The sequence below is a fragment of the Lutra lutra genome, chromosome 6 (genome assembly GCF_902655055.1).
Source record: "Lutra lutra chromosome 6, mLutLut1.2, whole genome shotgun sequence".
Taxonomy (NCBI): domain Eukaryota; kingdom Metazoa; phylum Chordata; class Mammalia; order Carnivora; family Mustelidae; genus Lutra; species Lutra lutra.
This window is the reverse complement of record NC_062283.1, coordinates 60928474-60950376: the sequence shown is the minus strand read 5'-3', so window position 1 is coordinate 60950376 and position 21903 is coordinate 60928474. Positions and strand designations below refer to the sequence as shown.

The window sequence follows — 21903 nt, the reverse complement described above, 5'->3', positions numbered from 1 at the left end:
AAACTCAAAAGATGATGCATTGCTCAAAGCACAAAAAGTACCTCTTGGAATTTTTGCCAAAATTCTAGCATGTATACCTCTTCCTTGGCCAACTGTGTGAGTACTACAATGATGGTTTTGCCCTTGAGATACTTTTAAATGATTTCAATGAGGCTAAAATTTTATTTTAATTTCACTGAAAATTTAATGTACTCTTATTAAATATTTTTTTTTTATTATTATTCATTTATTTGAGAGAGAGACAGTGAGAGAGAGCATGAGTGAGAAGGTCAGAGGGAGAAGCAGACTCCCCATGGAGCTGGGAGACCGATGTGGGACTCGATCCCGGGACCCCGGGATCATGACCTGAGCCGAAGGCAGTCGTCCAACCAACTGAGCCACCCAGGCGTCCCCTCTTATTAAATATTTTTATAAAAAATAAATATTCACAATGCTAATGTCTAATCCCCATCTAGTTGCTGATTTGTGCACTTTTCATCTAGACCTAAACATACACAACATGATACGTCACTGCAGGTGGATACTCCTATTTCAGCTCCCATGTGCAACCGCTGTGGGTCCGGAGTTAATTTTTGAGTGTATCCGGAACCTTCACTCGGAACATGAGAAAAAGGGCTGGATGAGTTACGCTGCCCTTTGTCTTACTTTAAAGCTTCTCTTGCTCAAACCTTCCCCCTCCTTCTACTCAGGCAATGTCCATCTAAGACTCTGGTTGTAGCACAGCCCGCACCCCTTTATGGCATTCAACAGCAAGTGGCTTCCTTGGGGGTTGGGGGGAGTGTAGAATATATATGAAATTTATATATAAGATGTCTACAACATTTTGCAATTTTAACCATTTTTAAATGTATAATCCAGAGGCATTAATTACATTCACAATATTGTGCCACTATCTTTCCAAAAAAATTTTAAGCTTTTTTTTTTTTTTAAAGATTTTATTTATTTATTTGACAGAGAGAGATCACAAGTAGACGGAGAGGCAGGCAGAGAGAGAGAGAGAGAGGGAAGCAGGCTCCCTGCTGAGCAGAGAGCCCGATGCGGGACTCGATCCCAGGACCCTGAGATCATGACCTGAGCCGAAGGCAGCGGCTTAAACCACTGAGCCACCCAGGCGCCCAATTTTAAGCTTTTTGAACAAATGCTCTGTACCTGTTAAACAATAATTCTCCCTCTTCCCTGCCCCTGGAAACTTCTTACTTCCTGTCTCTCTGAATTTGGCTGTTCCCGATATTTCACATAAGTGAAGCCATACGGTGTTTGTCCTTTTGTGACTGGTTCATTTCACGTAGCATTCTGTCTTCAAGGTTCATTCATACTGCAGCGCGGGGTGGAACTTCGTTCCTTTATTTAGCTGAATAACGGTCCGCTGTATGTGCAGACCACATTTTTGTTTATCAGTTCATTAGCCCTTGACTCTTGGTGAAAGGCACAGTGTGGATAAGTGGGGTCTGAGTGGTGTTTGTTATAAGAGGTTCCCCGCACAGCGTGGGGCGTAGGACAGGAGTCCTTCCTATCGGGGTCTAGGAGAGTGCTGCTGCCTCACAGAATTCACCGCTGGAGATTCTCCATTACTCCAGCTGTTGTGTTTCCCTCTGTCTCTGAATTCCTGAAGCAGGCGCAGTCAGTGAACTTTAACATTTACCTCCGGTGAGCTCCTGTTGCCCTCCCCACAATTAAACTCCGAGTTCCCTTTCTGTCTTCAGGTGTCCGTGTTGGTCAGGGAAGGAAATGAGGAGTGGTGACTGTGCCAGGTGGTGGGGGGCTCAGGAACATTCACAGTTTTCCTTTCTCTCCTTTCCAGTGTCTCACCTGGCACTAACCACATGCCAGGAATTCAAAATGACTGCTGATTAATTATTTGGAAAACAACTTCATCCCAACAAAATAAATGAAATGCTCATGACCTTTGTTTTTCCTTGCCCATCAGGGGAACAGACTTCCTTGGCCAGTGAGAAGAAGTAAACCATACCAGCCCTCAGGAACCAGAGAGAGAGAGGCCTCAGAGAATTTGGTTTCCTGATGATACATGGGGCAGGGGCTTTCTTCTCTTTTTCTTTCCCTCTCCTTATTTCCATCTGCCTACGGAGCAGAATCACCATCCTTCCAGCTGACACTGTACATCAAGACACATGTCTGGGCACTAACTTCCCTTTGTCACCCTTCTGAGAATTCTTCTGTGTTTTCCCAAGGAAAGCAGAATCAGCGTCTCTATGATGTCTGCTTGACTTCTCTTACAGCTAGAAAACATGTAAAGCCCAATCTTCAAACTGTAGCTGTCCAGTGATTTTACCTGGCCATATAGCACAGAATACCCTATGTTGGGAATGTACTTTTTTTTTTTTTCTTTAAAGATTCCATTCATCTATCTGACAGACAGAGACCACAAGTAGACAGAGAGGCAGACAGAGAGAGAGAGAGAGAAGGAAGCAGGCTCCCCGCAGAGCAGAGAGTCCGATGCGGGGCTCGATCCCAGGACCCCGGGATCATGACCTGAGCCCAAGGCAGACGCCTCAACCCACCGAGCCACCCAGGCGCCCCGGGAACGTACTTCTTTAATGAAGCGAGAGGGGAGCTCCTCACTGAGAATGAGGACAACTACCATCTGTGTGGGACCTGACATATGTATTTCATGGCAGTGTGTGAAAGGTGTTAACTAAGAAGAAAACAGTTCTTCTAAATTTGAAAACAAGACATCTAAACTCTTCCTCACTGATGGCCAGGCATAAAAACGTGTCTGAAACGGCACAGGAGCACACCACTAAGAAAGAGACTTCTGTCAGAAAAACTCTTTTGTGTCTATGAGAACACATAAACATCTAACAGATAGACGTGTCTCGATATCCAAATAATTTTGTTATTCTGGGTTCCTCAGATCTTGTTTTCCAAGTGGTTATATCTGGTGCCCAAAAGTCTTTCTGACGAAAGCTTCAGAGTGGATTGTGATGATTCGGTGCCACCTCTGCCACAGTGTGGTTCCATATTTATAACTGCTGTCATTTCAAAACACTTATTAACTATCAACTTTGGTCCTCACTGAACGTTTTCAGTTTGATAGCTCGAAAAACAGCCACGCTGACTGGAACCTGACTTCATCGGGTACCATCACAAACAATAATTTTCTATAACAAGGCTACTTCCAGAGCCCAAGAGTTGGATATTGCTCTCCTGGATAAAACAAAAACAAGAACAAAAACATACGCAACAATAACTTGCTATCAAGAGGAATTATGAAAACACGATTGTTTCTGTGATAAACTAAAACTGTGTGGATTCAATGTTTTGTAAATACTATCTAATTTCCTAAATACCACTCTGCAAAATGATCCAAGAGTGATCGAGACAGATCAGCTCTGGAGCCTGCAGCTGATAGCAGAGTTCTTTCTACCGGGTGAGTATGTGGAGCTTCGTTCTCGGTGCTGAAATGCTGAGTGTAAACAAAGGTCAATCCAAGCAACAGGTGCATGTTAACTCCAATTATGGTTTCAGTATGACGCTAGGAGTGGAAATTCATACTTTTCCCAATATGCTAAGATTCTACAGTATGTTTGGTACAGAACTCCACACTGAACATACTCATTTTAGAACAGATACTGCTCATGAGATGGCTTGGGCATTATTCTGCCTTAGATTATAGAGCAATCAATGATAAATGCTGGTTGGTAATACTTAACCAGCCCATCATTCCTTTTTGCCGCCCTGCAGTGATCTATAAGTTGTTTAATCACAGGAGTGGAGGGTCAATTTACACATGGCACACCAAGTTCAGGGGACCTAAAACTGATCAAGGAGATTAAAATTGGAAACTTTGTCCATTGTTAAGTTGTTCTCTCTTAAAGATCATCATCCTGTCCATCTGATCAACCACTCATCCATCTTTTATGTTGAACTCCAAATAAGCAAACCAAACAAACAAAACACAAAACCAAACTAACAAAAAACACTGTACTTTGCTGAGGGAGATGCTAAGATGGTTAAAACATGGGTCTCACTGCTCTACCTGATGATAGGCCCTCATTAGGTTTGGATCAGACCAGGAAATACAAAGTATCTTAGAGGAAGTGCGTCAAAGTTCAGGACTTTGAAATGAAAAAACAGTTCTGAGAAAAGTCAAGGAAGTAAGAAAAGATGGGATCTGGACTCCCACAATGCCCTACATCTCCAGGAAATCCTTGGGCCTACATTTACCTGTTTCTTTCCTAGAAAAAAGGAATTTTTCCTCTAGACTTTTCCTCAAAAGAACTATGGACGTTCCGAAGCTATCTCAAGATTAAAGTGGAGATAGTGACAAAATTTTCCTAAGAAGTATGTAAGAAGTACTGTTACTAAAATTAGGAAGGGCCCCAGAGAGTTCATTCATATGACATTGTAATATTTTTCTTTCCACTGAGAGGAAATAAAGAAAAGCATTCAATTTAGGCTCGAAGAAAAATGTTTAACTATGGGATGCTGGAATAACCTGAGACTAGAGATGTCAAGTTAAATTCTTAGGAGATTTTTGGAAACAATAAATTCTCATTTGCCTTGAATAACTGAAGTAAGATCCTGCTCAAATGGACTAAGAGAATGGACCAAAGATCATACTACTGAGCATCTTAAGGTATCATCACCAAACAATTTTGTTGAATTATGGATCCTTTTACCTAGATATTTGAAATATTACATTTTCTCATGTGTATAAAATAAGAGGACAATGACTGTCCACTAACAGAAGTTTAGGAATCGTTAAAAGTTGGAGTAGGAAATGTTTGTGGGGAAGGGTGCTTCCCTGACCCATGAGTTGGGAACTTATAATTAAAGTCCATCTGCAATGTACTACATCTTTCATTCTTTCCTTTCAACCTAAAGCTTCCAACTTCTCTTAACTCCCATTCCTGGAAAAGCTTTTGGCAGCCACTTTTGCAACCGACAATTTCTGTGGCTTTTCATCTTTTCACCATATACTCTTTTGGCATCTAAGCCTTACTGCCCATATGTGGTCAGTAATGCCACCACCACCGGAAGTAAAACAGTCCTCAGCTTGGGCCTGTTTGCCCACACAAGGGCAGAAATGTGTGGCAGGAAAGGAGTCTAGCATTCATGGATCTCAAGATATTGCGAAACTATAAAGTTACGCATTTTATACATGTGGAAGTGGAAAAAGAGACATTAAGGGATTCTCTGAAGGCTACAAAGATGGCCAATCAGTGTTTGGGTTTCCATTCCACACTGAGAGGTCTTTTGAGACTCCTTTTCCAAGGAGTCTTAGTAAACTGGCCTTCTTCTTTACTTTTGAATTCTACTAGGATAATAATGATTTTAAAAGAAAGCATTCTTTGCATTTTTTGGAGTATGCTTTATATTTTAGCACTGTGCTACGAGCTTTCATGTGTTATTAATAAATATTTACTAAAAATTGTTAATTTTTAGCAGTGATTAAAATGTAGCTCAGGCAAATCATCGGACTCAAAACTCTTGAAAAGCCATCAAAGATGGTAGAATGTTAAATGATGCTTTACAGCAAACAGCATCAGTGAAATTTTTGGTTCATTAAAGACATATTTATTTATTTATTCAGGATATTAACAATATATTAATAATAAATAAATTATTATTTATTCAGGATACTAACAATGGTACCACCTTCTGGGGTGCTGTAATGATTAAATGATACACATTTAAAACCCTTAGAAATCTTTTTAAAAGGGACCCTATAGGGCGCCTGGGTGGCTCAGTGGGTTAAGCCGCTGCCTTCGGCTCAGGTCATGATCCCAGGTCCTGGGTTCGAGCCCCACATCGGGCTTTCTGCTCAGCAGGGAGCCTGCTTCCTCCTCTCTCTCTGCCTGCCTCTCTGCCTACTTGTGATTTCTCTCTGTCAAATAAATAAATAAAATCTTTAAAAAAAAAAGGGACTCTATAACATGCGTGTGTTTGCATGTACACACACATACATGTACGCACACACCTTATAACTACCTAAAAGACTCTATATGTGTGTGTGTATTATTTTCTCTTTTTAATAAAAGTGCCAACTTAATGCAAATACCGTGCCCACATCTCTGATGCTGACTTTCTCTGACAACAGCAGTCTTACCTGTAATGCTTCCCTGAAAAGCACGTTAGTACCATGACTGTCAACCATTCGAATATGACAGACACATTCCTGAGACACCTTTCACCTTGATGGAACACAGGGAGTTCCAAATCAATTTTGAGGAGTATCAACGAAGTCTGTTGGGATATATACCTCCAGGTTTAGTGGGACCACAGCCAAGCAGCGCAGAAGTTCTTTCCTTTGCTTATAATAGTGTGTGAACTATGATACTGAGATCTGTATGATCGTAAGTTGTTTTAAAGGCTTCCACACCATTGCAAGCACAATCACGAAACAGAAAAATGTTCCTCTACCACCGTATAGAACAGAAGAAGAGCAGATCTTTGCAAAGCTGAAGTGAGATATTTAGAGTGTTTAAAACCTACTTTAAAAACTGTATCAATCATGTCATGCTCTCTGAGCACAACACTGACTTCCTCATTAGCAAATTCACTCTGAGTATTAAGGTTACCCTCGGTGGCGATAACTGGTAGCCTGTTCCACGGCCAGTGAACTCCTAGAAAATGAGTTCAAAACAACGCATCATTTTGTCCAACGCTCTTAAAACTTAGCTCTTCAGAAATATGAAACCCCTCAAAACCACTACCACAAATAGCCCACATTTGAAATAACTACCAAGCCACCTGCTTTTCTCCAGAAAACACCATAAACCTCACAAATTAGTACAACTATGGAAAGCCTACCAAGCCTCTATCTTTGTGATGAGGTTTGCTTGTTTTGTTTGAGACTCTATTTCCCTTTTCCTGAGAAATGAAAAGTCCCCACCACAGACTCTGCTCAAGGCACAGACTTATTTGCAAGACAAAAAAAAAAAGTCTCGTAGCAGAAGTGGATGCCAAAGAACACTTCTTTGTCACTTTGGTCTTGACTTGGCATTGTGTTTCAGGTGGTATTCATTTGGAACAGAGAGATCGATGACATAACATGCCCAATCTTCCCCTCTAAGTGGCTTTACTCGAAGTGGGTAAGGGCGGACAAATATAAATTCATCTGTCCATAGGCAACCAAAAACATACCAACTCATCTTGGAGTAATTTAACCAATAGGATGATTTAGAGGACAGTGCAGTGGCACCATTTTTGGAAGGTAAAAGCTTAGCAGAAGGAACATAAATCAAAGGTGACTGGCAGGTAAGGGATATATGCAGCCTTCAGCCAAACCATGTGCACACTGGCACAGATTCAATAAGATCATTTATAACATTTTCAAGGCAGGAGTACACAAAAGGGGGTCTGGTGCTAACTAAATCCACAGATAGCTTACATGCCACTGAAATAAACACTTCCAGATGCGGTGTACAAAAACCTTTCAGAGAAAGAAATGTTTTCTTTCATAAATCTGAAGGAGGGGCTCTTAGCGAGGAAGGGCTGAAAGTCTGAACTTGAGACTGGCTGCTTACAGCCTGGAAGTGCTTGCCGAGGTGGAGAAGTGGTGTGGGCAAGGCTGGGCTGCACACGGCTGGTCTCCACAGAGAAGCATTCCCGTGCCTTTGGCGAGTCTGCGGAAAACACGCCAACAGCGTCCCCCTCCATCAGTCCTCCAAAATCTGGTGTCTGAGTCAGTGTTGTGCTCCTTCCTTATAATTTCTTTTGGGGGCATATGTGTGTGGTGGTAGAGACAGGTTTACATGGAGATGAAACCGCTCATCAAAGTTTAGAAAAATGATGCTTTGCATCTCACACTAGTGCAAAGCTACTGCGGGCATGGCTTTCATGACGAAAACATTTTTGAAATCTGGTTACAGTCATCCTTCAGGAATGTGTGACCAAATTCATTAATGCTTAGAGAGTCAATTTGTTCATCAAAAAGGCATAATAATATGTGGGACTTCCTGGTCATACTCCTATATAAAACACTCCCAGAAGTTCAAACAGAAAGCTAGAATTTTTTTTATTTTGTTTTTTATTTTAATTTTTTTTTAAGTTCAGGTGATCTACGCATTGAGCTCCCCACCAATATTCCTGAGAATACTTTTGTCTGTTTTATGCACTGACCTAAGTTATCAGTATGTCATCTTTTATACTTTCATTCAGGGTCTTGTTCTATTTATTCTTGATTCCAAATATCTCTTGAGTCTATCTTCTCTGGTGTTAATGTCATTGCCTTAGCGGAGATTTTTCTGGATTCTGGCTTATAACACCTAGTTGGCCTCTGTGCCTATTCTACTCCCTAACCCTAGACTCTCCTCTACATCATCATTTGAGTTATTTTTCTACTGTATGGATTTGTGCATATCAACCCCTTGCTCCCAAATTTTCAAATAGCCCCTTGGTGACCGTATTAGTTGTTAAAAAGACATCTTCCAAACAAAATCTTCCTAAGATCCCAATGTATATTTTTATCAGAGATAAAAACTCATCTGTATTATTTAGAGAAAATGCTTTCTTCCTTGCACTACGCCTGCATGATAACCTGGAGTTTCTGCAGAACATAGTTAGGTAAGTGTTGGCCTACATCATAAAGTCTAGCTAAACCGGCTTGGAATTCAAAGTCCTCAAACTGTCATCACCCTGCCTTTAAGGCTTCATCTCCCCTCAAGGTACTCCAGACTCGGTTCCCCACCTCTGCCTTAACAGACTGCTTTCATACATCTAGCCTCCCTTCACACCCCATTTTATTTCTGCTCTGTTCTTTCTTTCTCTCTCTCTCTCTTTCTTTCTAAAAAGATTTTATTTATATATTTGAGAGAGAGTGAGAGACAGAGCATGAGCAGGGGTGAGGGAGAAGCAGACTCTCTGCTGAGCAGAGAGCCCGATGCGGGACTCGATCCCAGGCCCCTGAGATCATGACCTGAGTGGAAGACAGAGGCTTAACTACTGAGCCACCCCAGGTGTCCCCCTGTTCTTCTTCTACCTGAATTATCTTTTCAGAATTCTTAGTTATTTCCATTAGCTCTGTTTCATAAGCTCAGTTCAAATGTTAATGGCCCCCCACAGCTTCCCTGACTTCCTCAGGCAGATAGTGCCCTCCTCCTCTATACTTGAAACACTTTGCCCAAACTTCGGTTGCAACACCAGTCACATGCACATCCCCTTTGCCTTCGTCACATCCAACACCTGTGTTGGAACACCTAGTTATCTCTGAGTTCCGTACCCCCACTTCAACAGATTTCTGATACAATACTTGGGAAGTGTTTATTGAATGAATAAACAGAGATATCAGATCTGTAGGGGCCTGAGGACATGTAAGGATGTTAATACTGGTCCTTCTACTTCTCAGTGGTGAGGAGTTCAACTGTACAAACACAGATTTTGCCAAACGGTCTGTTCTACTTAGTCCAAACTCAGAGGGCAAGTGCTCTCCTTTGTATGTGAAGTGTGTGGTCACCCTGGCAGCAAGGCATGTGCTCTGAACTGGTTTTCCAGCAATGGTGGGTGACAGATGGACTTGTAGTGGTACAGAGTCTTGCCTTACCTCCTTATTCATTTTTTTTTTTAAACTTTAACCATTTGTGAGCTGGTTGTGTGAGTGAAAGATATTGCTTGCCATCGAAAACTGAAGGCAGTTTACCCACATGGGGACCAACCCCTATTACTGTTTTCTTCAGACAGTGACTCAGAAAAAAGCACATGGTAGACCCCAGGCTAGTTTTCCTTTCAAGAGAAGACTCCTCTCTCTGTCTCTCGTACACTGAAGGCTTGCTTGGATGAGAAGTGCTTGTCAGCTATAACTTACATTTTGGGCTCTTACCTAATTAGTCTAGAATACAGGAATAGGTGTTTTAGGTTAGATCAGGAATGAAGAATTAAATCAGAGCCAGAAATGTAGTTTCTAACTTCTCTACTGGAAACTATAAAATCTGCACAAGTGTTTGAATTGGAATTGACAGGAACTTGTAGGCCAGGCTGTGAACTTCTGGAGCCGGAGAGTCAACTAAAATCCTCCCTCCCTGGTATTTCCATCAGGGCACAACTGCCCAACTGTCACCTTGAATGCACCTGGGCAAATTCAGAGCCTGACACTGGGCTCTGCCCTCGTGACCTCTGCCAACTAATCAGCCAAAATATTTCCAGATCTGGAGAGCCTACTCCACATTTTGGGTATATGCCCAGAACTGCAAGTGCACTCCAGTCAGGTGGGAGAGCCTATCCAGGTGCCAGGGCAAGAATTAACATCTGACTGACATATGGGCCGTGAATTTTCTCTTCTCACAGCTTGGGGTCATGCAGAGGCAGTGTGTGGGGGTGGAATATTTGATCTGTGCATACATAGCCTAGGGGATTTGGTTTAAATCAAATCATAATTAAAACACCAGTCAGGAAAACAAGGCGTAATTTTTTTTTTTCCTGCATATTTTTCCTACTTTGGATATAGCCTTAAATACACGTTGGGTACAATAAAAGCTAGGTATCTGTTTCGTTTTGGGAAGGTGTAAATTTTCCACTTAAAACAATCCACTTATTATGTTGTGGGATTAACTCTGCAACTACATCAGTAAATTAAATGACAGTTCAATGATTATATTTGTAAGACTAAAGTACGTAACACTATTTAAGAAATCATCAAAAAGTAAATCATCTCCAGTTCAACAGGCTCTCATCATGGCTGTGGGAGGGGATTTTGGTCACACTATCAATAAAACAGTACACAAATGTTTCACTTAAACAAAACACACTTATGAATTTTAGATGTTTCTGGCAATGGTCAATAAGCAATGTATTTTAATAAAACCAGTGTGCTCCTTTCTAATATTCACCCGGTCAGATATAAAATATTCACTGAAAATTTAAATAGTATTTTTGCTAGGTGAATGTAAACAACTTAATTTACTGGAGCTGTATGTCTAACTCAATATATATAATTTTCATATTTATTCACAGACTTAAAAGAAGATTCTTGCCATTTTTAGAGTATAATTTTTAAGTTTAGAAATATGTCAGCTGAGGTTCATTCCTCCCAACTTTTGCTGCTTTCATGAATATATGAGTTAAAAGAATCCATGATTTTTTTTTTTTTTAAAGAAAGAATAATTTCCTTCTGGGAGTCACTCTAAATATTTTCCCACTCTCTCTCCATTCAGAAGACTGCAAAACCTTAAAAACTACAGTAATACAGTCAAATCTCAAGATCTCATCCTTTTAGAATATTCTACTCAAGAAGTTTCTCTTTGTTGTCAATCACTGCTCTTTCCTTGCATTCATGTTTGAATTTTTCCTCTATTATTCAAAATACAGCTTGCCTTTTACAATAAATAGAGATATGTTAACGTCTTGAACTACTTCAATATTTAAAAATCTTTGAAGGACACAAAGTTGGAGAAAATACACCGGGCTGGTTAGGGTTCTCACCTTTCATTTCTATTTTGAATATGGCCTCCATTAGGGAATACGGGTTTTTGCCTTTTCACGCTGTGTTCCTGAAAACTCTAGGATTCTTTGAAGGATTTTCAGGGGCCTCCTGATGTTTGATTTGAACATCCATTTACAATTTCTGTGCTATTCAGAATAAAGGTTCTGTCATCTCATGTTTTATATTTAAACTTCTTTTAATGTTTTATTGATTAGTAAGTTATGTCTTCGAATTTGTGTTTTGTTAGTTTATTTTTTGATATTTAAAGTAGACCAGATAAATATTCTCTATCCAGCTGTGGAAATTTGAGTACATCACTTTAGGATCTATACTACATGCCAACCCAAATTCGAGGTCTTTACTACTAACATAGAAGTGAAGGCAGAAAAAAGCAAAATGTGTTTGAATAACATCTATTTACTAGAGACAACCTTGTTGTTAATGACAGTAGAATTTTCAAATTGGAACTGGGTAAGTTCTTACAAACAAATTCGCTGGCTGCCCCAACTTAAGATATTGCTGTAGATGGAGGGGTTCAAATGAGAGAAGATCTTGCTTTCCTCCTCCCCCATTTCTGTCTGATGATTAGGAAAAATTAACTGAACAGTTTTTACAATAGAATGGGGCGGTGCCACCTCTATCTGGCAATACAAAATTATGATGCTATGCTCACAATAGCATAAACAGTTTCATTAATGAAGTTCACCAAATTTGGATTCAACGGGCAAAGCAAAATAAATTGGACCCTGAAACTTTAAGTAAATATCTGTCAGAGAAGAGATGTCAGGTGACTGAGATTTTCTTTATGACACTGACTTGCTTATCATATTTTAAGAAACCTTAAAATATTTTCCAGAAATCCATGAAGAATTACCCTTGATTAGAAATCCATATTTTAATCTTTAACATTACCAGTTTAAAAATGTGAGCACTTGTTAGGTATTATTAGTGAAACAACTTTTAAACAAAAAATTCTGACTATTTTTCTTTTGGGCCAAACTACTGCAGGTCTGTTTAGAACATTAGTAAAAACTGCTATATTTGTGAATCAAAACTTCTCAATACTGAATAAATAAAAGAAAATATAAAGTAGACACTGTGATGGATATATTACAATGTCACCTGTAACTTCATTTTTGAAACAGCTTGACTTTTCTTTTTTTTTTTTTTTTAAAGATTTTTATTTATTTATTTATTTATTTATTTATTTGACACAGATCACAAGTAGAGCAGCAGACAGAGAGAGAGGGGAAAACAGTCTCCCTGCTAAGCAGAGAGCCCGATGCGGGGCTCTATCCCAGGACCCTGAGACCATGGCCTGAGCCGAAGGCAGAGGCTTTAACCCACTGAGCCACCCAGGCACCCCATACCTTGACTTTTCTTAATGAATGAGATTTTGTGTGGATCTTCTAGATATAACACACAGATTTTTTGAACAATCTTATGAAGAAACCCTTTTCTAGCGGAACACCTTTTAACACCTCTTGGAACACTTGCCTTCGACACAATGTAGTTTAGAAAATATGATCGCGTGTTTCCAGGCTAAGACTACTTAAAGAGTTAAGAACAGAGACCATTCTGCAAAGAGGAAGTTTAATGAGTAGGATGAGTGAGACTTCACTGAAGCCCATGGTCCAGGGAACCACAAAATATTCCTGTCCACAGATAGAGCTCTGGGACTTACTATGTAATTTTAAGCTAGCTACTTAATTTTTCTCTAAATCTCAGTTTTCCTACCTAGAAAGTGGGGATAATTAACACTCATCTTGCTGTGTTGTGAGGATAAATAACATAATGGAAGTGAAAATTTTCTTCTAAAATATTACGAAAATTATTATTTGATCAACCAACACTCATTTCAGATTTTAATGATCTTCTCTGCCAAACTCTTCCAACTTCTTTATTTCTAAATTTCGAACATTCTCTCCCTAATTAATTCTAAAAGGAACACTGTGTTAGTTGAACCATATAAAATTCCTGATATTCAACTGTTTCTCACCTAGAGAAACTGTAATTTCATATAATTTGACATAATGAATTTCATCACTGCAACCCCCCACCCTATTTCAAAATTAAAAACAACTACATTAAAAGTTTCACAGATTTTTCTAGAGAACACTGACTTTTAGGTTATTCTTATATGATAAATACAACATATGTTAATTTATTTCTGAGAATCAGTAGCCCACAACCATAAAATGGTATGTGGCTCCAATCTAGAAGGATAGATTTAGTACTTCCAAAAAATTTATTGAGAAGATTTTTGCTTCCAGTCAAAAACACAAATATTTAAGAATTCTTACCCGATTTATCTTTGGTATTTACATTAGAAAATTATTCTAATATTTTGTGACATTTCATTTTCCAGTTTGAACAAATAAAATGCCAGCAAATCTAATGTAATTATGACGTAAGAATTATTGATGAATGTGAAAGTCTAGATCAAAATAGTCAAAGCAATCTGCTATACTGCTTTTTGTTTTTTTAAAAGCTTAATGTGAGGCATTCCTAAAGGAAATGTTACATTTTCGATACCTCTGTGTCTATTTCCAACAGTCCTCAAGAACCAAAGATATGAGAGGATCCCTAGCATCCATAACAGATCTCCCCGCATGAAAGTCAATGGCCAGAGTGGAAGAGCAGTCAACGGAGAGTAGGGAGGCCGGATTCCAGGGTCAGCCCTGTCACTCCCTCGAAAGGTGCCTCTGGGTACACTGTGAAGTTTCTCTGATGCTGAGACTCACTGGCTTTTGCAAATCTCAGCCGGTTTTAAAATACTGTGATTCTGTCTGAGAATTTAAGGCAGCTAATGGACACTGAAGCACGACTCGCTTCTAAGGACTTGCTGAAGGTATTTTATAGGTTAATGACCACACTTAAAAAAAACTTTACTGTCTCCCTATTCTAGTGCAATAGAAAAGCACCTGATAACAAGCAACCTCAGAGGGGTTAACATGTTTTTCTAGGTGAATATCATTCAGGAGAAGCTAAAATAGGTTTAGGCATTACACGCTGGATTACGTCATCTCACCCAATGAACACAGTTTCCTTTTTCTGGCTTTCAAAATTATACACCTGATTTTATATCAGCCATTTAGAGCACTTGCCATAGAGAGCTGGATCATGCTTAGAGTAAGTAAACCATGGGCACCATTCACTGCTTGTGAACAGCAAGGATCTAGATAAAACACATGTCTGACCTTCTTCTGCATGATAAACAATCAGTATACTGGGTAACTCTTTGGAGTATTATTTTCCCTGAAAAACACTTCATTCACAAAAATTTTAAATGCATAAGGAAATTCTAAGAATATTTTTAAAAAACCATTACCAAAAGCATTTTAATTTTTAGGCTGAGAGAAGAAATACTCTTCAAACAATTAAATATCAAATTTTTTTTTTTTTTTTTTGTAACACAAAGGTCCAGGGACCCTACCAGTTTGTTTTTCCCCCAATCACTAGAAAAAAGACAAAAAAACTCTGCCTCCATACTTAAGTAATCTGGAAATAAAGAAACAGGAGACTATTGCGACAAACCCAGCACACTCACCCAAGACTGTTTGCCAAACACTTTGCTAAATTAAGAATGAACGTTGTCCGACAATGTACCAAAAATGCGGGGTACAGAATTCTAAAGAGTTGCTGGTATGAAGAAAAGAAATCATAGTAAACTTTAATACTCCAAAGCGGAAAAAAATAAAAACTGAGATCTATTGTCGCTAAAATCAAACTCTGTTATTGGAGACAACATATTTTAGCCCCCAAAGGGGTGCACCGTTCCTGGAAGTACTGCAATACCAGGTCGATGCGTGGAGTGGACGGAGCAAGCTCCTATTCCATCTCCCTGCTCCAAAAATCCATTTAATATATTGTCCTCGGATAGAGGACGTATCAGATATTAAACTGATAAGAACAGATACTACACTTGATCTTAGCCAAAAGGCCGAGAAGCGATTAAATATCAATTTCTGATAGGACAATTCATTTAAAGCTTTTGCTATACCTTTTATTGGGATGTGCTGATATCCTTCGTAAAGTAAGTTTTATTTGCCCTTCACTATTATATATTTTCTTAATTTTCTAACAAACCAGCACTACTTTCAGTAAATGAAAAAATTACTAAAGAAATGAAGAAATCGGCACCATGAAAAAAAAAATTTAAAAACTGAGGGATGAACAGACATGTCTCCAAAGAAGACATACAAATGGCTAATAGACACATGAAAAAATGTTCAACATCACTAGGAACATCACTAGTTCAACATCACTATTTCCCATCAGGGAAATACAAATCAAAACCACAATGAGATACCACCAATATCTCATTACAGCAGTCAGAATGGCAAAAATTAACAAGATAGGAAACAAGTATTGGTGAGGCTGTGGAGAACAGGGAACTCTCTTACTTTTGGTGGGAATGCAAGCTGGTTCAGCCACTCTGGAAGTTCCTCAAGAAGTTAAAAATAGAACTACCCTACAACCCAGCCAACTGTACTACTAGGTATTTACCCCAAAGATACAGATGTAGTGAAAGGAAGGGGCATGTGCACCCCAGTGTTCTAGCAGCAATGTCCACAATAGCCAAACTGTAGAAGGGCCAAGATGTCCTTCAACAGATGAATGGATAAAGAAGATGTGGTTTATATATACAATGGGATATTACTCAGTCATCAGAAAGGATGACTACCCACCATTTGCATCAATATAGATGGAACTGGAAGGGATTATAGTTAGTAAAATAAGTCAAGCAGAGAAAGACAATTATCATATGGTTTCATTCATATGTGTAACATAGGAATAGTGTGGAAGACTACGGGGGAAGGGAGGGAAAACTGAATGGAAAGAAATCAGAGAGGGAGACAAACCATGAGAGACTCTGGACTCGGGGAAAGAAACTGAGGGTTACAGAAGGGAGGGGGTGGGGGGATGGGGTAAATGGGTGGGTATTAAGGAGGGCATGTGTGGTGAGGAGCACTGGGTATTATACTCAACTAATGAATCACTGAACACTACATCAAAAACTAATGATGTACTACTATATGTAAGCTAACTGATCATAAAAAAAAAAAGCTTCTATCAAACAAGATCTTTCTTCATGAATATAGAACTGCTTTCCAATGTATGCGTGGATGCATAAGGGAATTACCAGATACTGAACTCCAAGAAACATGTCTAGATAGAAAGCAACTTTCCCCCAATGTCTTCCTTTATGAAAACGTAAGCGTTTTTTCAAAGGATGAGAGAAAAAAAATGAAATAATTTAAAAAAATTATCACCAACTTTAAGATACTCATCAGTCTCTAAAATTTTTTTCAATAACTTACACAAATATACAAACTTATATAAGTTGAATTGGATGAAGCTTTATAAATTTGAGACCATGACATTTTTTTCTTCAGATTTCTGTTTTATAAGAGCTAGTATGCAAAATCTAGCTAGTATGCAAAAACAGAGTGACAACTATGCAATTCAGTTCTTGAGACCTTATTTTTAAGGTGACAATGTCATTAATGTTCTTCAACCACTACCAATCCCCAAAGTAAAAATCAACACAGTTATTCTCAGGAATAATCATCTTTAAATGGTATTTAAATTTTAATGGTAAAAACAATTAGTCTGATAAGAAATCCCATTATTTTTCTGAAAAAAATGGATGGTACTTTGATAGGAATTGCATTAAATGTGTAGATTGCTTTAGGTAGCATAGACATTTTCACAATATTTATTCTTCCAATCCAGGAGCATGGAACATTTTTCCATTTCTTTGTGTCTTCCTCAATTTCTTTCATGAGTACTTTATAGTTTTCTGTGTATAGATTCTTAGTCTCTTTGGTTAGGTTTATTCCTAGGTATCTTATAGTTTTGGGTGCAATTGTAAATGGGATGGACTCCTTAATTTCTCTTTCTTCTGTCTTGTTGTTGGTGTAGAGAAATGCAACTGATTTCTGTGCATTGATTTTATATCCTGACACTTTACTGAATTCCTGTACAAGTTCTAGCAGTTTTGGAGTGGAGTCTTTTGGGTTTTCCACATATAGTATCATATCATCTGCGAAGAGTGATAGTTTGACTTCTCAAGTTTCGGTTTCTTTTTTTTTTTTTAAAGATTTTATTTATTTATTTGACAGACAGATCACAAGTATGCAGAGAAGCAGGCAGAGAGAGAGGAGGAAGCAGGCTCCCTGCTGAGCAGATAGCCCAATGCGGGGCTCAATCCCAGGACCCTGGGATCATGACCTGAGCCGAAGGCAGAGGCTTAAACCCACTGAGCCACCCAGGCGCCCCTCAAGTTTTGGTTTCTTCTGGCATCACGAAGTGTAGCCTCTGTGTTTTTGTGTGTGTGTTTGTGTGACTGGGTGGTGGGGGGAGTGGTTTCTATTTCAGTCTGTTTGTATTCCTATTTCAGACCTTTCAGAAAATATACTACAGCTACTACTACTACTACTACTACCACTACTATTTCCACTATTCTTTTTTTTAAAGATTTTATTTATTTATTTGACAGAGAGAGATCACAAGTAGACGGAGAGGCAGGCAGAGAGAGAGAGAGAGAGGGAAGCAGGCTTCCTGCTGAGCAGAGAGCCCAATGCGGGACTCGATCCCAGGACCCTGAGATCATGACCTGAGCCGAAGGCAGCGGCTTAACCCACTGAGCCACCCAGGCGCCCCATATTTCCACTATTATTAGTATAATTTATTAAGAGCTTACCACATGTCACCCAAAAAACATATTATCCAGGTAAGAAATGGGCAGAAGACATGAACAGACATTTTTCCAAAGAAGATATCCAGATGGCCAACAGACACATGAAAAGATGCTCAACATCACTCATCATTAGGGAAATACAAATCAAAACCTCAATGAGATACTACCTCATACAGGTCAGAATGGCTAAAATCAACACCACAGGAAACAGCAGATGTTGGCAAGGATGAAGAGAAAGAGGAACCTTCTTACACTGATGGTGGGAATGCAAACTGGTGCAGCCACTCTGGAAAACATTACGGAGATTCCTCAAAAAGTTAAAAATTGAGCTACCCTATGACACAGCAGTTGCACTACTAGGTATTTACCCAAAATACAAAAATACTGATTCCAACGGACACATGCACCGTGATGTTTACATCACCAGTAACAGCCAAATTATGAAAAAAGCCCAAATATTCATCAACTGATAAATGGATAAAGATGTGGTACACACACACACACACACACACACACACACACACACACAATGGAGTATTATGAAGCCATCAAAACCCCTCAGAATCTGACAATTTGCAACAACTTGCATAGCACTAGAGTGTATTATCCTAAGTGAACCAAGTCAGTCAGAGAAAGACAAATAGGACAATTATCATGTAATTCCACTCACGGATAGAATTTAAGAAACAAAACAGATGAACATGGCGGGGGTGGGGGAGGAAGAAAAGGAGAGGCAAACCAGGAAATAGACTGTTAATGATAGAGAACAAACAGGGCTGCTGGAGGGCGGGGGGATAGGTTAAATGGGTGATGGGTTACGTGGGTGATGGGAATTAAGGAGGGCACTTGTTGGGATGAGCACTGGGTGTTGTATGTAAGTGATATATCACTAAATTCTATTCCTAAAACCAGTATTACACTATGTGTTAACTAACTAGAATTTAAATAAAAGTTTGAAACAAAAACAAGCAAAAAGAGCTTATCGCACATCAAGTTCACAGTACTCCTTAAATTCTATCATATGTTCTATTATTACATCTATTTTACAGATGAAACTGAACCATAGAGAGCTTAAGAAACTTCCTTAATGCTACTTAGCTAGCAGGTGAGAGAGGTGGGATCTAAACCATGGTCATTCAGCTCTAGGATCAGCAGCCAATCACCACACGATATAACTTCTGTAAATACCAGCTACTCTGAGTGCAAGGACAACGTAAGATGACGAGCATCAAAGTCACTTAGGGCATCTGAGGATGCATACATACTGTAAAGTAACGACTACAAATCACACTTTCGGACGTGGTTTTCAGAGTCATAGGAAAAATAGGCAAAAAGTAAGATTAGTTTTTAAAACCGTTCTTTACTATGTGTGCACAGAAAGTCAGGTATATTGGGGTGGGGACAGCTGGAAAAATGTATTGAGGGAGCAGATTCTGGAGCTGGGAGTTTTAACCTTGGTTCCATCAGTTAGTCTAATTAATAGCTTAATGTCAGAAAAATTATTTCAGTCCTTTAGGTATGATATTTTCTCTGATCTTCTGCATAGGATTGAGAATGAATGAGAAAAGGGAAAAGAAAGCAGTCATTAGCACTGTGAATTGTGGAAGACTGATGAAGCACAGACCTTTACCCCCGAAACAAACATTATATGTTAGTAAAAAAATTAATTAATTAAAAAAAAAAGAAAGCAATCACCAACTAAAACCAATAAGCTAAACACAGTACTGCTCTAACGGGGTGAGTGGAGATGGTGGTTTACAAGTGTCTCCACCACACGCACATCCTCACAGCCAGGCTGTTTTGGCTCTCCGTCCCTTTCCTCTCCGTGCCAGCACCTCTTCTTCCTCCCCTCCACCTAACAGGGCTTCAATCATTCTTTTCTTCTATCATTCCAACTAATAACCAAGGTGAAGAACTCATAATTCTTTATGCAGTGAACTGCAGTTTTGAAATTGATCAAGTTGGGATTTTGTACAAAATTATATCAATAGTCATAATATGGTGGAAGACAGGATGATGACTCACTAAAAACAGATTTTTAACGCTCTTTTGTTGAAATTGGAATTAAATTTCTGTGTAACCTATTGGTTGTTACTTTAATTCTCTAAATCAATTTCCAATTACTGGGAATTCCTACATCCGAATCAAGTTTGGATATTCTAAATTAGATATCACATATATATCTACACCAGACAAGCACTTCACATTTGGAATGACAAGGAGCACAGACAATCTCTATGTTTCGTATACATAAATGAGTTGTTCATGAGTTTACACAGGAGGTGTTATGCTGGAGGTACCTGAGCTCAGCCTTGCTGTATGAAAATTTAGGTCTCAACCTAGGGTTACTATAGAGGCAGTCAACATGCCTCCTCTCTTCTTACAAGCTGCAGCTCAAAGCCCAGGTAGCAAAGAGTCCCTAGTGCAGCATGAAGTATTATCTCTGGGAATGGGCATCAGGGAATGGGACATCAGCATCCCCCAACATCAGAAGCAACTCCTTTGAGAAAGTGAAGGTATGTGGGAGCCATGGCAGATACAGATACACAGTCTAGGTATGATAAAATCTCTCCCAGTTTAAAGTGAATTTTTAACTAATTTAAAAGGCAGATTTATGAGTGGTACACCATGAGGAATATAGTCAATGATATTATAATAGTGTCACACGGTGACAGATGGTAGCTACACTTGTGGTGAGCAGAGCGTGATATACAGGGAGGTGGAATCACTATGCTGTACGCCTTAAGCTTATGTGTGTCAACGATACTTCAATAAAAATAAAGGGCAGATTTATGTACTGTAATGTATACCATGAAACTGTATTTCCCTGATCATATTAATCATGATATAAAGTAGAGAAAGCACATTCAGTCCTGCAGCCTGGACAAATTAGTACGGCCCAAGGTAATGAAGCAGACCTCTCAAGCTGGGTCCTTTCCAGGGGATGATAAACATGCAGGTGCCCCTCTCTGATGATTTTTTTTTTTACCACTTGCTGTGTTCTGGTAGTAGTTCTATTTTTCCAGATCTATTTAAATTAAGCATTTAAAAACTGTATCATTAACTTAAAAATCATATTGGTTATATGCTTATTAGATAAAAATTAGCTTAAGTTGTATCTGAACTAGTTTAAAGTACATTTTCTGACCATATGCCACAATTTTAGATTAGCAAAGCAACCTTGCATGGGTAACAGGGTACCAGTTAGACATGAGGGAATGAGTACGTGTACACACACACACACACACACACACACAATGGCATCAACCAAGATGGTTAAGTGATCCGTCCAGTGTAGTTAAGTATAAAAAATGTGGAAGAATGAAGAAGCCACCACCACCTCCTTTTGAGGAAATACCAAAGACTTTATGAATGGAAGATTTTCTCCTTATATTAGATACATGTTCTGTTACACAATTTTATCCATTATTTTAGTTACCATTTTAGGTTTTTTTCTCAAAACACCAGCTTTCCCTTGATACTCTCTACTTCTACATTATTATCAACACTACCTTTTTTTCCTTCTCTCTCCACTCCAATGCCTCAACCTTTTAGTTATTATTATTAGTTGGCTCTTAAATGTGGACTTGATATGTTTAATCCTTTGTCAGAAGACAGCTGTTTTTAAATTCTATCAATCATCTTCTATTTTGTAAATTTCATCTTTCTTTTGACTCATCACTAAAAGTAGTCTCACCTATCATGGAGAAAAAAATAAAACAAGAGATGCTTGATTTCATTCTGCCCTTTCAATTGTGATCATCTAAAAACATGCATACAGAAGGATATAGTGCTTTCATCAGCAGTATTGAAATCA

General features: G+C 38.9%; 1 protein-coding gene and 1 non-coding gene across 2 annotated transcripts in view; both read right to left on the bottom strand.

The window, feature by feature from the left end:
* The window catches only part of SUPT3H (SPT3 homolog, SAGA and STAGA complex component), a 566769-nt gene that overhangs the window by 91203 nt on the left and 453663 nt on the right, over window positions 1-21903 (bottom strand). The gene's annotated exons all lie outside the window — the stretch shown is intronic.
* Window positions 15145-15335, bottom strand: LOC125103463 (U2 spliceosomal RNA). The gene has a single exon (XR_007128445.1). It is a non-coding gene; the product is annotated as a U2 spliceosomal RNA (small nuclear RNA).